The sequence below is a fragment of the Peromyscus eremicus genome, chromosome 18, assembly GCF_949786415.1.
Source record: "Peromyscus eremicus chromosome 18, PerEre_H2_v1, whole genome shotgun sequence".
Lineage (NCBI taxonomy): Eukaryota > Metazoa > Chordata > Mammalia > Rodentia > Cricetidae > Peromyscus > Peromyscus eremicus.
In genome coordinates, this window is record NC_081434.1 from 14,292,097 (window position 1) to 14,307,041 (window position 14,945).

The 14,945-nt window shown below is 39.0% G+C and overlaps 1 long non-coding RNA gene across 1 annotated transcript; it reads left to right on the forward strand.

Moving 5' to 3' along the window:
• The first annotated feature begins 1,601 nt into the window (after positions 1–1,601).
• LOC131895175 (uncharacterized) lies at positions 1,602–6,086 on the forward strand. Its single transcript, XR_009375115.1, has 2 exons — positions 1,602–1,701; positions 5,894–6,086. It is a non-coding gene; the product is annotated as an uncharacterized LOC131895175 (long non-coding RNA).
• Positions 6,087–14,945: the final 8,859 nt, after the last annotated feature.

Sequence of the window (14,945 nt, forward strand, 5' to 3'; positions counted from 1 at the left end):
ATAAACACTCATACACACACACACAAGTTATGATACTTGGGCTGACAATGTGACCCAGAGGCACAAGAAGCCCTGTTTCAAATGGTTGATCAGGGTAGTTCAGTGACTCCCCAAACAATATAGACTATTGGACTATTGATGTAGCCCTTGGTTGCCTCTCAAGGAGGAAAGGGTTGTGGGTAAGCTCCTATTTCTGAAGATGTCACATACTCATGACACAGGACTTAGTTGATTTGAGTTGGATCTAACCTGAAAGCCTCCTTCCTAAGGTCTAGCTTTGCCGGGTCCCACCTGACTATCAAACAGTCCTTGAAGGGAGGAGTAAGGATTAAGAAACAATAGCTATGAAAAATAGAGACGTAAAAGAAAAGAGACAGAGACACAGAATAGCATTGGAGGGCTCTGGGTCAATACTGCAGTCATCCCGAGTTTATGCCTCATGAGCATTTTATACACCAGCAAAGGGAGAGGCAAAAGACCTCCCTGTCTCAAGGACACAATGGTTCAAAATACAAACAAGTGTAAACACTGTGGTGATCTATTGTGCACCCCAATAAATAATAAAGCTTACCTGGGGAATCAAAGGACAGAGCCAGCTACTAAATTAGACATAGAGATCAGGCAATGGTGGCACACACCTTTAATCCTATCACTCAGGAGGCAGAGATCCATCTGGATCTCTATGAGTTCAAGGCCACAATGGGCTACATGAGAGAAACAGAACCAGGCAGTGGTGACACATGTTTTTAATCCCAGGAAGTAATATGTCAGGACACAGAAAGGTATATAAGGTGTGAGGAAACAGGAACTCACTCTCTTGAGGCTGAGGATTTTGTAGAGGTAAGCTAGTGGCTGGCTGTTCTGCTTCTCTGATGTTTCAGCTTTCACTCCAATATCTGGCTCTGAGATTTTTATTATAAGACCTTTTAAGATTCATATTACAAAACACCTCCTTAATTCTGAAAACATCTAGTAGCCATGCTTTATGGCAAAACACTCTGTAATTAGGCCTTGAAGTATAAGACACCTGGTATGTCTTTAGCCAAAACATCCTATTATGCATACTTGTGGGGCAAAACAAGCTCAGACTCTCTGACCTTGAGTCAAGATGGAATAAGGCCACACTATGGAGTCTCTGTGGGTCCCCATATAGCTTCCATAGTACCAGAAAATAAGGCAAATTGCCAAAGGAGGAAGTCAATTGATAGTTCTACCTACCTGTGACACCTATAAATCACAATGACCAGCATGGCAAGATATTCATAAAAGTATAGTAAATGGTACTCACGTGTTGGTGATAACCAATTGACCAATTGTTTAATTTGAAGCCACATCACAAACAACATAAAACGATGGTTCCTTGATAAGTGGGGGATGGGAAGGCTAGTTCTTTGGAGGAGAAAGTTGTCAACTATCTTGTTTTACGGCATTTGATGCTGTGGGGTGTTTTCTGGCTTGGTTATTGCTGATGATAACACCTGTGGGAAGTTCAAGAGTGTACTGCCATGCTCCAGACAGCAGAGTACACTTTGCTCCCTGTCAAAGTTTTTGAAGCCCCTGTTCTCTACTGTGACATCATTGGGCAACATAACAGCCACCATGAATGAATGAGCCGATTGTCTATTTTCTTTCTGAGATCTCTGCCCCATGAGAAGAATCTCCATAATGATTTGAGGTTCATCATGGGAAGATATTCCTAAGGTAACAAATTGAGGACTCTAAATCATTTAAGTTGTTTGTTCTAGGAGAACTTGTTTGTTTTGAACACTGAACATGGGACACGGCATTGTAAACACATCCGTGTCTGAGAGGCATCCTGTTCATAATTATCCTCACCATGTGCCACGGAGTAGATGAGATCACTTTTGGGGTAGGATTAACTCTGTGCTGGTAATAAGGTCTTTATTTTCTTTTTGCAGTATCCGTGTAGAATCTAACAAGCTGTAAGCACAAGGTCCCAGACAGTCCCTATACACCTGCCATTTCATTTGTCCTTTGTAGAGAACCATAACTGTGCTCCTAACCTCTTCCTGGGAAGAATAGCAACAAGAGATTCTGATCTCAACAAAAAATGAGCTCAAAGGGAGGAGGCAGGAAACAGGAGGGATGATGTTGTATATTGAATCTTTGAGGCCCCCTCCCACTTGATGATATATGTTTCTAGATAAGTCAGAGTTATTCACCTACAGGAGAATTAGGATGGTGGTATCAGGAAGGCAGAGACAAAGAAAAGCATACCCAGTGTTGCCGTTGTGACTTCCATAACCAGGCCTTGAAATCCATGTGAGAAATGGTTGTTGTGAAAGTTAAATCTATTTAGTTTCAAGAGGTGACTTCTGGAAAACTAACACAGGCATCTGGAGATTTAAAGAGAGGACCTCGAAGAGAGCTTGACATACAGTCTGAGCTAGAGCTATAGATGAGAAAGTGGCTGTGTTTCTGAACACCAGCACACAGTAGAATCACACGGGGAAGCTGTTTAAACGCAGGTACCCAGGCTTTACTCCTGGCCAACTGAAACAGAATCCAGGAGGAAGGTCACTGGGCACCAGCTCTAAAAACTAAAAAACAAGTAAAACTCCAACGAAGCCAACAGAACTCCTTGACTTTCCTAATGTGCACAAAAGACTGGGAAAATTGCAACTGGGAAAACTCAACCATTTAGATGTGGGAAGCAAGAGGAGAAGAGGCGGGTATGTGGAGATGGAGTTTAGCATTAAGATAAAAAGGTCTGGATATTCCTCATGAGGAGGCTGTTTCTAGTTTTAAAATGGTCTAACCCCATCTATTGATGACATTACTAGCAGTGAAAGAGTTGTGTAGATGAATTTCTAAACAGTCTTATTAAATAAGGAACACAGAGGCAAATACAGAGTTAATAGCCAAAGAGATCAGAGCAAGAGCCACAACTAGCTTTAGCTTACCAACAGCAGTAGTGTCCCCAGAGAGAACTTCTTCCTGTCTGACTTGTGTTTTTATTGCCTTTTTGTTTTGCCTTTTCATTGGCTCTAAGTCTAGCCACATGACCTCCTTGTCATTGCCTGTCTATACAGATCTCCTGGTCTCTATGCTTGGTACTGGGATTAAAGGCTCATGTCACCACACTTGGCTGTGTCCTTGACTACACAGAGACTCTGCCTGCCATGTGGTCAGATTAAGGGCATGTGCTACCACCACCGGACTTCTGCTTATGGCTCGCTATATGACCTCTGATCTCCAGGCAAACTTTATTTATTAAAGTACAAATAAAATCACATTTCAGCACAAATAAAATATCGCCACAGAGTTGAGGCCAATGACATCATCATTTGTTTACATGACTAGGAGGACTCAAATGGGCCATGTTCCACATTCTCTGGGGAGGACATTCTGTAGTCCTGCACTTGTATGTCATCCAGAATTGACCAGTGGAAATGGAACAGATCTGTGCCAGGAGAGTGCAGTATCTTGTTTAAACTGTCTTAGGGGACATTACCATTTTCAATAGCCATCAAACGGAGGGAAAGTGCCCTTAACATCTTGAAGAACAATGTTTCACAAAATGGAACATCTGAACTTGGCAGGAGACAGAAGGGACTTGACTCCTTTGAAAGTCATTCCTTTTTATATGAAGAAGGCTTATATGAAGAAGGTTTAGCTAAAAAAAAAATCAAATGATGGGCATTGGCTTTACTTTACAAAGAAGGTGAATTGTGTGAGCACAACCTCTTCTAGCAAGAGGTTACCATGGAGATCTTTGAAACAATACTTGAAGTACCTGAGTATACATTAGGGTTTAACTTGCCAGTTAGGTAAAATTGAAGTATCTTTTTTTTTTCAAATAAAATGAACATTTAAAATTATAATTAGTAGACTTAACTGTTAAAGGAAAAATACAAATGAAGATGTGCACAAGATTTTAACTTTTTTACCATCAAATTTTAAATGGCAGAACTGATTTTTTTTTAAAATGTGCTAAAATGGCTTTTATGTATAAATTAAAATACTTCTTTTCCCAGAAAACATTGTTTCTAAAAAATTTACAAATAAATAAAAAGCTTAGAAAGATCATAATAGTCCTACTTGCATGACTTCAATGTTAATTAAATGAAAAAACCCCACCAAGGTGTGTGTTTCATATAAAATATGTCAAAAGAAAGACAGAAAAGCTAACTAGGGGAAAAACTGGAGATTATTGAATCCACCTCAGTGTCCATATGAAGTCATTATGAGTAGAAATGTTTCCAGCCAGTGCAGGAGATTTAATTTTTACCAAAAGAAATCTTAGGAATGTCACAGGTGGTGATTTCGCTTGGAACACAAAAATAAATTCCCATGGACCTTCTGCCAAGTCAGCTGCCATTGAGAGAAACAGCATCAGGCCTTCCAAGGCCCTGCTGGATCAGTTCCTTATTTGAATCAAATTATGCTATTATGAGAAATAGTCTGATTTAATGAGAATATAATTATTTTTATTGTAACTAGTCACAGCCATAATGCAAATGACTGAGTGTGTTAAGGAGCTGGCTGGCTCTGGAATCACCTTTGCTGTCCACCTTTCTTGGGCATCAGCTTTCTCAGTGATGTGCTGAGGAAGTATTTCAATGGTTGTCATGGGGTTTTGACAGAATAGTCAATAAAAAAAGAGTTGTAAATCACCAGCTGGAATACTGTTCTCAAGCAAACGAAACCAGCCAAGAAGAGAATGAAGAACTAACTGCTCATATAAGGAGCTAAGCCAAAATCAATCAGCAAATTCCTATGTTGTAGTAGTGTATAATGTTCTTTTCGAAAGGTTTTCTCCTTCCTCCAAAGAAGAGCACAGGGTTTCATGTTAAATTAGACTCTTACAGGAAAAACAACCCTTTTTAGATAAATAATCTTTTGAAAGCATACCTCATTCAACACTTGGAAGAAACTCATACGAACTAACCTATATTAGTTACTTTTTCTGTTGCTATGATGAACACCATGATGGCGAGTGACTTATGGAAGAAAAAGTTTATTTTGGCTTAGGGTTCCAGAGGGAGAGTCCAGAAGTGTTGGAGGAAAGCATGGCAGCAGGTGGTCAGGGTAGAAATCTGTGAGATCACATATTCAGTTGTAAACCGAAGCAAAGAGCAGGCACTGAAAGTGGGGACCAGGGTATGAACTCCCCAAATCTGCCCTCAGAACGTGCTTCCCCCAGCAAAGAGTCACCTCCTTAAGGTCCCACAGTCTCCCCAAACAGTGCCAACAAACCAGGACCCAGTGTTTGACTCTCTTCTTCCCTCAGCTGCTCTCTAGCCCGATAATCTACTGTTCATATATGTATATGTATATATATATATATATATATATGTGTGTGTGTGTGTGTGTGTGTGTGTGTGTGTGTGTGTGTATAAAATGAATTTCAGTTGTTTGTATTTCCCTTTTTTCTCTATTATTCCTTCCCCTCTCCCTTTCTTGCTGGAGCATTTCTTCCCAAGAAGTCTCCCTTCTCTTTTCATGCCTTATTTATGTGTGTGTATGTGTGTGTGTGTGTGTGTGTGTGTGTGTGTGTTCCACTGAGTTTATTTAGGTTTCTTGAACAAGAATGGGTGGGAGGTTGTTCACTGGAGCAAGAGCAACATATCAAAGGCTAGGCCACTGAAAGAAAATGATACTCCTTTCCCAGAGACCATTAACTGCCAATGCACCCAAGCTTGATGGCAAGTGCCTTGACCTGCTGAGCCATCTCACTGGTTTGGGAGAGGTAGAGTCTCATAGGTCCTTCTCTCGCCATGCTTTGTGCCCAATCTTGTGCAGAAAACCACAACTACAGTGAGTCATGAGGGCAACAACTATGTCATACTCAGAAGCCGTCTTTGAGCTGCACATTCTTCCTACTCTGGCTCTTACACTTGCTCTTTCTGATCCTTTTTGATGTTTTCAGAACCTTGGAAGGGGTCATACAGCTGTCCTCCTGAGGACCAAGCACTCTGCCATCACTTATTTTTAGCACTGTGGCCAGCTAGTGCCTCTCCATTCATTGTCATCTACTATAGTAAGAGACTTCTCGGCTACAGGCATCGGACACCATATGTTCCAGTCTTGGTTGGAATAGAGCTTCTGTAACAGTAGTTAAGGTAGGCATGAACAGTACTGGTAGACTCCTGCCAGGGAGAAGCCATCATCCTGGCCTGGGAGTTAGAGAAATGATGGGTTTTGTCACCTTGCTGCACCTGCTTGGAGTAGAGCATCTACCACACCAAGCTGTTCTTAAGTGTTTTCTTGAATAAATATCCCTCCACCTTCTATATGCCTATCTTCCAGTGGCTTTAAACTGTTGTTATTGCTATTTCTAGAAATGTAATATTCCCCAGTGATGATTGTTTTGCTGGAGAAAGAGATCTGTATACTACCACTAAGTAGTATTTTATTAAAAAATGTGTCATCAGTTGCAGCTCCAAGATGAGTACAGTTCAGTCTTTGTTTTCATTGTGAGGATCTTAATTTCTACAATCCTATAAATATGCTACATTTGTCACCAGTACATCTTACTTTTACATATCCTTAAATACTTTCCGGGGATGTGCTCTTTTGTAGACGGTATGTATTTTGTGGATAGATGATTCTTACTTAGGATTCTTACTTATTGCTTGGCTGGATTCTCACTAAGGGCTTATTCTACAAGGGCTTGGTGCTAAAATATCAACTTTCTCAAATTCTGTTTTCATGAAATCAGTTCTGTATTATAAATGTTAAGTTCCATATCTACTTTACTGAGGTCAAAGACTAAGGCCCTTTCTTCCTGTATAATCCATTTTATTCAATGTCCCTCCTCAAAGAGTCTTTTAGTTGAGATCATTCGAGTAGCAAAGGTTCAAAGTTTCAACCTAGTAATTCATCAGACCTTTTTAGTCTTTTGGTTCTAGAATTTCTCTTTGAAATCAATTTTCTTAACTAGTGAGATGGCTCAGCAGGTCAAGGCACTTGCCATCAAGCTTGGTGACTTGAGTTCAATCCCTGGGACCCACATAGGGGAAGGAGAGAACTGACTCCTGTAACTTGTCTTCTGACTGCCACATGTGTGCTCTGGCATGTATCCATGTCATTCCTCCCATAATAAATACATGAAAAGGGTGGCAGCTGCTGTGGGATGTTCTGTATGTCACATGTGTTGCTGATTAGTCAATAAATAAAATAATGATTGGCCATTGGCTAGGCAGGAAGTGTAGGCGGGACAAGGAGGAGAATAAAGCTGGGAAGTGGAAGGCTGAGTTAGAGAGACACTGCCAGCCGCCACGATGACAAACAGCATGTGAAGATGCCGGTAAGCCACAAGCCATGTGGCAAGGTATAGATTAATGGAAATGGATTAATTTAAGCTATAAGAACAGTTAGCAAGAAGCCTGCCATGGCCATACAGTTTGTAAGCAATGTAAGTCTCTGTGTTTGCTTGGTTGGGTCTGAGTGGCTGTGGGACTGGCAGGTGAGAGAGATTTGTCCTGACTGTGGGCCAGGCAGGAAAACTCAAGCTACAAATGGCACCCAACGTGTTGGCAAGAGTTTCCACCTAAAACCTGAGTAAAAAAGATTCTAAAACAGAGCTAAAAACAGCTTCCTAATTGTCTCTCTCAAATGAGCGGCAGCTGCTGGTTTGAGCTACTGGCGGGTTCCTGGCGTGCATGCTTGACCTGCAGTATGGCGGGAATGAGGCCTCTGCAAGTGGCACTTTGAGCTGCGTGGTGGATTTAGCCTTTGCTGGTGCAGAGCAAAAGGGGAGGTTTCTGGGCTGCACACTTCTTGGATAAAGGCATAGACCCACGATAGCTCCCAGAGCTGGTGGAAAACGTAACACCGCCATGTTGGGAAGCTGAGGTGGGTGGAGCCAGCAGCCACAGCTGCTGCAGTTTAAAGGAGTAGATTCACAATAAGACAGATTCAGATGTAATAGTTTACAATGTGTGTAAAAGATACGTAGGCTTGAAAGAGACAAAAAAGGTGATATATACAGTTATAGAAACAAATATATAGTTTTAAAAAAATAAAGTCTTTGAAGAGACAGTAAAATTAATATATAAAATAAGCCACATAAAGATGAATATTACACGGAGAATCTGGATTGTGTTGTCTTTGGGATTCTTAACTTCAGAGAGATATTTGATTGTAAAGGAAGCTGAGTTAAACCAATATGCATATTTTAAAGATATCTTGACTTCAAAATTTGGATGTAAGGATATGTTGCTTTGGAAAGGAGATTCTGCTTTTGTTCCCACAGAAAGCCAAAGGCTATGGATTTGTTCAAGATTAAGATACATCAGGTTTGACCAACCAAGACCCCCTGAAGGTCTCCGATGACACCATGGCCCAGATGATCCAACATCCAGAATGGTTTCAAGGCAACTGGCTCAGACGATACACCCTCATGGACTACTACATAATTCTAAAATTTTTTTTGTTTCCCCATGAAATACAGCTCCCCCCTCCAGCAGGAAGTAGTAAGAGAAGCTACGACCAAATCCCAAATTATATGTAATTTTACTTTGTTAAGGTTAAAACCTTCCTTTTTGAAAAAAAAAAGGGGGGGGGGAAGTGCTGTGGGATGTTCTGTATGTCACATGTGTTGCTGATTAGTCAATAAATAAAATACTGATTGGCCATTGGCTAGGCAGGAAGTGTAGGCGGGACAAGGAGGAGAATAAAGCTGGGAAGTGGAAGGCTGAGTTAGAGAGACACTGCCAGCCGCCACGATGACAAACAGCATGTGAAGATGCCGGTAAGCCACAAGCCATGTGGCAAGGCATAGATTAATGGAAATGGATTAATTTAAGCTATAAGAACAGTTAGCAAGAAGCCTGCCACGGCCATACAGTTTGTAAGCAATGTAAGTCTCTGTGTTTGCTTGGTTGGGTCTGAGTGGCTGTGGGACTGGCAGGTGAGAGAGATTTGTCCTGACTGTGGGCCAGGCAGGAAAACTCAAGCTACAGGCAGCAGTTGTTTAAATTTATATTGTTGAATGCTAACTTTGCTCAGTTGAATATGATGGCGGCAACAGGCTCTGCTTCATTGTAAAATCTAGTTTTGTTTTCAATAAAACTCATTTAAAACCTGCATATCTTTAAACACAACTTGTACTTGTTAGTTGGTTTTCAACATAGAGTAAGGAAAAACACAAACATTTATCACTCTATAAAACATGAGTCCCAAACTTAAGAAATCAATCAAACAAACAAACAAACAAACAAAAAGTAAAATTTCTGTCCACTGAGGCTCAAGACTTCTGTTACCATTGAAGGTCATGGTGAAATCTGACTCCCAAACTATGCATCAGGGTCCATCATCTGACTTTATTTGTTGCTATGTATGTACATATGTATGCATTATTATTATTATTGTTGTTATACTTTTAGTTTAGGTGTGCAGTCTTCATCAGAGGGTAAACATGTTGGAGAAAGACACTGTTATGGATGTCTTTGAACATATGAGATGCTTTCCAGTGAGAGTACCTGGACTGCTCAGCAGACATGGACAATGCTAAGCAGCTCTTTCCTGGTTACTGCAAACTGGCTCCTGGCTCAGCGACTCCTCTCAAATAATAATGACATTAAATTTGTCTCATACAAACTGCATCCCAAATGACATGATTTAATTTACTTCATGTTTAAAATATCTTATAAGATGGGCAGTACAAATCTTATTTCCATTTCTTTGATGTGACAAAAAAACTCTCAGAGAGGTGAGCTTCTTATTCAGGATCATGATACTTATAAATTACAAAACTCAAGACTTCTAACTCTTATAATTCTTTCATCCTGCTACAACTGTTCCTTGAATGAAGGTGAGAACCCCAAGTGACCTTCCTGAAATGGAAAGAATCCCACAGTGTTAGAAAATATGTGACATTTCTAAAGCACTAGTTGAAATTTGATGTGAAATTCCATCTGACATGTTTGTAACAGCTTTAATTATTTAATCAATTTGATAACAGAATATTTAAAGCGGTAACACATAATTGGGCATAGCCAATTTTATCCATAAGTCAGGCATTTTGCACCTTAATTTTCACCCTTCAGTTCTGTTTTGTGAACTAATTGGCAATATTGGATGAAAATTTAAGATGTAGACAGACTATAACAGGTGGAGCAATCATATCTTCAGAAGGAAATTAATTTATACATACACACAAATACACATGCGTATTCATTGCCTCTGATCCTGCCAAGATAGGAGCCCCAACAGTGTGGTTAGCTGTAATTATGGCTAAGTGTCATAAAACAAATTTGGCATATTCCGGCGCCCCCTGGAATCACAGTGGTCTCTCAGTTCTTGATCTGCTAAGCACGTTTTAATCTCACATGAATTTGTCCTTGCAGGTTTCTTTTATGCTGTTTTTGTTTGTCAGGAAAGTAATTTGACTACATGCTGCAACTCATTTTGTGATTTGAGGATGTTTGTGAAAGCAGCTATCTCGTGAGCTGGACGAGAACAAAGTGTGTCAGTATGATTTATAGGGGTTTCCGTCGCTGCTGTGATGAACAGACAACTCTATATATTCCAGTGTGTATGGGCAAATGACTTTTCAGAAGAAGAGCCTCACCCAAATTTCCCGAGTTTTCTAAAACGCTTTTGTAATTACATGGTTGTTATTGAGTGTTTGAGCAGAAGCAGCATTTGATTACTTAGGTTTTTTTTAAAAACTTTCTTGAAAATCGTAAATCAAACAGATAACTACTGTGACATTTTACTAGACTGTAGTCTTGGCTGAAGGAGGCTAATGGACAATGTTTGTTCCCAAAGTCATTTTGAATCTTCTTGGTACTATGTATATGATAAGATGTACAGTAGGTAAAAACATTCAAGGCTGGTGAGAAGTCTTCACAGTTCTTTTTCTCACATAGCAAGACTAAGACGAAAGACTGCCATGATAAAGTTATTCTATGCTTCATTTAAAATAAATTAGGAAAAAGGAATTACACATGGTTTGTTCAATAATTATTTAATTTAAAAGCCAATGTAATTTAAAATAGAACATAGTACATGTTTTAGAATTTCTTTTGTTTCTAAAAGTCAAAGTCAGCTAGCTTGCTATTGGTAAGTTATTTCAAAGTAAGATTAGAGTTGTTTTGACCATACATGAAGAAGAATGTCCATGTTTTTCTTCCTTCAGAATAACAGCAACTAATTATAAATAATATTGATTTATAAATAACCAATGATCTCAAACTATATGTACATTACTCGCTATGGAGAACAATTGCTAAGATTTTGGCAAATACTTTTTACCAGACATCTAATTATACATTCACAAGCATATTTAATAAAATTGGATAAAAATATGTAATCCTTTTTTTATTCATTAAAATATTGTAGTCATTGTTATGACTACTTTATTTATTACTAATAAATAAAGATTTTTGTATTACTATACTGGTTAAGAGTTTTGATATATAGATACTTCATAAGTACTTTAATAAAATTTAAATTATTTTCTGTTTTAAACCTTTAAGAATAACATAGGTCGCTGGGCGGTGGTGGCACACGCCTTTAATCCCAGCACTCAGGAGGCAAAGGCAGGCGGATCTTTGTGCGTTCGAGGCCAGCCTGGTCTACAGAGCGAGATCCAGGAAAGGCACAAAACTACACAGAGAAACCCTGTCTCAAAAACAAACAAACAAAAAAAGAATAACATAGGTTCATAGACAAAACATATATGAATCCATGTATATTTTATTCAACAACTTTATATTTTCTATGTGAGATATTATTCCAGGAATTGGTGATGTAGCAGTGAATGAGACATTTAAGGCCTTTGCTTTTATGGACTTTACATTCTTTAAAAAATTGAACACGGGTCATCTGGGAGAATAGCCAGTGCTCTCAACCACTGAGTCATCTTTCTAGCCCTGACCTTAGATTCTTGAGAAGAAGTCAAATAAATAACCTAGATAATAACAAAATATTATGTGCTTGAAAAAGACAAAGGAGGTAAATGTGATGGTAACTGAACAAGAACATTAGGTAACATTAACTGTTAGTCTTACGTTGTATAATTGTGATAGTTTAATTGTCAACTTCGTAGAATCTAGAATCATGTGGTAGATGGGCCTCTCTACATGCCTGTGGAAAATTGTCTTGACTGATCAATTACTTGAGGTGTGAGAAACCCATCTACTGAGGATGACATCATTTCCTGGCTGGGATCTCAGACTATATAAGTAGAGAAAGGGCACTGAGCATCAGCACACAATCATTGCTCTGTTTCTGATTATGGTTGTGGAATGACTAGCTGCTTTAAATCTATGCTGCCTTGGCTGACTTTCCTATCATGATGGAATTTCCCCTTGGATTGTGAACTAAAATAAATCCTAGTCCTTTAAGTTGCTTTATCCAGGGTATTTTATTTACAGTACCAGGAAAAGAAACTAAGAATCATTCATTCCTGGATGGTAGCTTATCAGACCCAGGAAATTTGTGAAACATTGAACCCCAAAACATACAAAACTCAGAGATCCTAGAAACACCACAAGATACACAAGGCTTCTCTCTAAGGCTGTACAAATACAAGCAATTGTTGGGGGAAAGGAGGCTCTCTTTTGGTGCTACCTGAAATTTGCACAGACTCCAGGCATAGGATACAGGATGCTAGGAGCAGCGTGCAGCTGCCCTAGAGTCACATCACACATGCTCCAATAAACTCACTGATGTATCAAGATAGACTTGGGTAGAATCATTTCTGTGGTCTGTGGTTGGTGTTTTATCTGAGGTGAAAGGAAATTTGTTCATTTCTCCTCAGAAAGTCATCCAACTCCTTCAAAAGGCCCTTTCCCAGGAAAAGAGATTTTAGCAGAAATGTGATCTAGAAAGAGAATTTTCTAAGTAGTTGTCTCAGCTCTGACTTGGGGTGACTTTGTCGTGTTGAAGAAGGAGCAAGATGGATGGTGTTGCTTAAGGGTGGTAAGTTGCAGGGAAGGGTGTAGGAAGATGAAGTCAGTGATGGAAAAGCATGCAGATTTTGATTTCGTGGACATTCATGGATTCATGAATAAAAGTTAGATTTTATTCTAAGGGGAATATTTTTCTCAAGTTCGAAATGCTATCTGAGCAATTTAGATGTTGTGCTGGCTAGATTTTTGTCAGCTTGACACAATTTTGGGTCAAGGAGGGAACCTCAATTGAACAATTGCTTCCATCAGACTGGCCCGTGATTATTCGGGACATTTTCTTGAATAGTGATTAAAGTATGAGGAACCCACTGTGGGAACTGCCAACCCTGGGCAAGTTATTTGGGTTGTGTAAGAAAGTAGGTTAAGCAAGTCACGGAGAACAAGCCCATAAGCAGCATTCCTACATGGTTGGTTGTTACCACAGTTCCTGCCTCCAGGTCCTGTCTTGGCTTCCCTCAATGATGGAATGTGTACCCTAGAAGCCAAATAAACCTCTTCCTCCAGCAAAGGTGCTTTTGATCAGTGTTTCATCACAGTGACAGAAAGATGTATAAAGGTGTCGAGGTACTGGTTTTTGGTGAAAACACAAAAGAAGCACGTGTTATTAAGTGTGTAATTCACCAGATATCTATGGCACAGTAGTCTCATGTTAACCATGTTTTATGCCCTAGAATTTGTTGACACGTTGTCAACCAAGAATAGCCATCACACAATCCCTGATAGTATTTTTTTTGAGAGCCCATTTAGGCATTCATTTTAAAACGTAAACCTTTGTGGTTAAAGGTCTTGGTTTTGACTTTGTCGCTGTGGCTGTGATCAGTTCTCATAGAATGAGTATGGAAACCAGATTAATTTAAGGAGCTATTATAAGAATACATAGAAAAATCTAATAGCAGTTTCAATAGTACTGTGAACTATGGAGAGAAAAGAGAATAAATTCAAAATAGATTTGGAGGTAGAGTTGAGGGGGAAAGTACAGACAAGAGAAAAAGGTTGCAGAGTTGACCAAATTTCTCTAGGGGGCAATTAAGTATCTGGTGACATAATTTAGTAAAATAGGGAGAAAATGGGAAGATAAATGAGTTTTTTTTTTGAGATATAATAATTTTGGTTTTGACATGCTTAATTTGAGAGCGCAATTACATGCTATCTTTTCAGGAGAATTCTTTAACATTAAATTGTCAGACCAAGCATTACTTTTCTGATATGACATGTATTTCTAAATGAGCCATGTACCAGTATTTGAGATTCCTGTTGCTCTGGAAAACTCTGGGTATTGTCTTTTTATCCTTTGCTAATCTGATGGGTAAAAGCACAATTTCAAAATATTTCATGTCTGTGATTACATACACAATATATGTGGGAGAGCAGAATCGTTTGTTATGATCTGTTTGTGATTATCTCTGTGTCCTATAGTAACTTTTCAGCTTTGATTCATGAGCGTTATTTTGTATTTTAAAAACAACACTCATTTACCAAATAAGTGACAACTTTTCACTTGGGTTAAAATGAGACAGAATTAAATAAATGGCTCAGAAGCAAAGGGAACAGTTTTAAAGCCAGACATCTTGCTCTATGAAAAAGTGATTTTCAAATTAACTGGAGAAGGTTATATTATTCACATGGACATCTGCATTGGAAAAGAATGCTATGGTTTTACCTCATTGTTACAGTAGAAATCAAATTTTAGCAGTCTGATCTCACGTTTCTGTGAGAGGACCTAACTTTCTTTTTATTTTTTTTAAAATAAAAAATGTAATTATTAATGCACATGAAACATACATGTTCGTGGGTTTCTCTGTGGAGTTTCACACATGTATTTATCACGCTTGGTCTGTACCCACTACAGCAGTCGCCCTTGCCAACCTCTTACCATTGGTATTAGTGGTATTACAAGAGTCTTCAATTGTATATTTAAGCTATTCATCTTTCTTCTTTATGTTCTTGCTTCAGTGCACCCATTACTTATGTAACCCATATGTTAGCTCTATTCAGAGCTCAGTGAGAGCTGTAAACATCTGTTTCCATGTCAGGGGAGCCTTTCTTAAGGTATTTGCA